General features: G+C 56.7%; 1 protein-coding gene across 1 annotated transcript in view; it reads right to left on the minus strand.

Annotated features, from left to right (window-relative positions):
* LOC104075644 overlaps window positions 1–2,977 on the minus strand; it is a 6,475-nt gene that overhangs the window by 2,390 nt on the left and 1,108 nt on the right. The gene's annotated exons all lie outside the window — the stretch shown is intronic.

Below are 2,977 nucleotides of genomic sequence, written 5' to 3' on the forward strand. Positions count from 1 at the left end.
CCCCTCCCGACACAGCTGGGGCTGCCCACCCTTGGGGCTGCCTGTCCCCTTCAACCCCGACCGGTCCCACCCGCTGAGCGTTGCTGATAACACCTTCTAACCTCCTCATGTTGTAACCCAAACCCATGGGTTTGGGGTGCTGCGCTGGCAGCTGGCTGCAGCCAGGATTTGTCCCCAGCGGTGCTGAGCTCCCTGCCGGGGCTGGCCACCCTCATGCTGCTGCAGAATGAGCATCCCTGGAGGGTTGAAAAGAGGGAGACACGGAGGTGGAGGAGGGCCAGGAGGCACCCAAAAGGCACCCAGAAAGGCAAATAGCTCAGAGCAGGGAGGATGGGGGTGCGGGGCTTGTGCCGCTCAGGACCCAGCACATGGGGCTGCGAAGCCCGGCCGCTCCCCATCCATTGGGAGCCGGGGAAGCTGCTCGGACGCGTGGTGTTTACCCACGTTTGCACAGCCGTCCCGTGGTTACGGCACCCATCGCCACGCCTTTGCGACCGGCGCTGATGCAGAATCGCCCGCCCAGGGCCGGATTTCCCTCTGATTCCCAACCCTGGGAGACGCCGTGTTTTCCCAAAAGCTTTGGGGGGAGCCTGGAGCGGAGAAGTTGGGGTAACACGGGCTGCCCCCGCGGTGCACGGGAGCCGGGATGTGGTCTGGGATCTGGGACAGCTTCCAGGGACGGGGCTCCTCGGGAAATCCTGCTGGAGACTCTGATTCAGCATAGAGCAGGAGAAAGGGAAGCAGCAACGGCCCCCAGTATATTTTCCTCTCTTGCCCCAATTTCCTGCCCCCAAACTCTCCTTTTTTCCCATGTGTTAGGGAAAAAGTACTTCTTCCCCCCCCGCCATTCAACCCCTCCCAAACTGGAAACGGTTCAGTCCATGTAAATCAAAAGGATTTTCCAAACCTGGGAACTGAGGGAAGGAAACCTGCTGCTCTTACTGGATTTTGCTCTTCCACTTACATTTTCCAAACTCCACTTCGGCTCCCTTTACAATAAAATATGAGCTGCTCAGAGGGACAAGTGTTATTTCCCCCTTTGCAAGAGCAAATCCCAGAGGGGGTCGTGGCCCGGCCCCGTCCTGGCTGCAGCGAGGGATTTCAGGAGGTTTCTGTTTCTTGCTGCCGCTCTGTGTGTTTGCAGTCGAGGCTCTGGCCCCGTTTGCAGACAGACCATCTGTGCTGCCATATGTCTGTCACCAAGACGTGCGACCGTCACGTGCACGATAGGGGCATCGCTGAGAGCGTTGCCCTGTGCGTAGGGCTGGGACAGGCCCTTCTGAGTCCCTCTGGCACCAGGTTCCAAACATCACAGGAGGGTGGCCGTGGTTAATTGAGTGAGAAGCCCTGGGTGCTGCCCCCTGAGGCTGCATCAGGCTATGGTGGACCCGAGATGCCCTTGTTCCTCCTGGCCAGCCCCGTTACCAGCCAGCGGGCTCTGGTTGCATTTAAGAGCAAGACACAGATGGTGCTGGGGTTGTCCTCGCTCCTCTTGCTGTCTTCTTGCAAGATTGCAGCCCCATCTGCTGCTGAGGGAATTGGTTCTCTCTTGCTCAAGGGAAAGAAAAATGAATAAAATCTGGTTTTCTCCAGGGAGGGTCATGGATGTCTCCGTCTCCAGCCTCGTGCACCGTGTGTGAGATCGGTGTGTTTTCCATGCAGTGCTGCTGCCTCCCTCCTGCCCAGGGATCCAGGAGCGGTCCCAGGTACGGGGCAGCCCAGGGGAAAAGGCAGACAGCAGTATGTGGCCAGGAAAATGTGCTTCTGGACGGCTTTGGACCGCTGCCTCTCCCCGTAGTGCACGTCTGTCACGAAAGCCGGAGCGCACGGGCACATCCCCATGCGGGTCTCGGACCACAGCACATGCGGGCTGCGGTGGGAGCCCCTGAAATCGTGCGGATCAGGGGTGAGGACCAGAGTTTTAGAGGTATGTGGGCTCCTAGACGTGTAGTGGGGGGGATTTGGTGGGATTTTCAGCAGCCCCTGTCTGGATTAAGTGCCTGGGATTAGGAGGAATGTGTGATCTGAACTGGGACACCCTCCCACCAGGCTGAGGCCCTTGTAGAAATGAGATGCAAGGATGAAGGATGGCAACAGTCTGTGCAGTCATCAGCTATTTATTCTGATTTTTCATGCAATACATCAGTGTGAAGAAGAAAGAGACCCCCCCGCAACCCACCACCACTACCCCGCAGTAACCACAGCATAACTCAGCTGCTTCAAAGCCTCCGTGTGGCTGGAGCTGGGATTCTGTTAGGGGAGCAGAAAGGTGTAACCAAAAGCATTGAGTTTACAAATGTGGTTTTTCTTCCCCGCCTCGAGGATTTTCAGGCCCCAGAATGAGTATGATTGAGCTACTGGGATTTTAAATTTTTTTTTGCCTTGCACAGCAGAAGCTAACAGGAGAGCCAGTCATGGGGCTGGGGAGACGTGAGTGCAGTGAGATGCAGAACAGTCATGCCACAGGGTAGAAGAGATGACAGGGACATAAAGGACAGCGAGACCCAAGGAATCCAATTAGAGCAGAAAAGTGAATAAATACTGCATTAAGGTGGATAGACATAATGCAGGAAGGCAGAAGTGGCAGATCCTGAGGTAACTCTCTGCCTACCGAGATGCTGAGGATTTGTTAGATGGAAAAACCCCAAACCCACCTGACACCCTCACAGAGCACCCCGTTAACCCTTTTGTGATGAACACTTCCGTGCCACCACACGGTAACATCCTAAGCTGAAAGCAGAGAGCAGAAGTGGTCCTCAAAGAGACTCGGAGAAGCCCCACCAGCTCCAGGGAGGGGATTTGCCCTTAAGATGCCTTGGCTTCATCCCTGGCAGGACGGCTCGGTGCCTCCTGTGAGACTGGGGGGGCCCTGGATCTACTTGGTGCAAAGACGTGGTTCCTCCTCCCGTTGAGGCTGGGCATCGCTCACCTGCCGGGGGCTTCTCTTGCTGTTCTCCTCCTGCCGTGGCTGGCGGGT

Source organism: Fulmarus glacialis, unplaced genomic scaffold (assembly GCF_000690835.1).
Source record: "Fulmarus glacialis isolate BGI_N327 unplaced genomic scaffold, ASM69083v1 scaffold20274, whole genome shotgun sequence".
Taxonomy (NCBI): Eukaryota; Metazoa; Chordata; class Aves; order Procellariiformes; family Procellariidae; genus Fulmarus; species Fulmarus glacialis.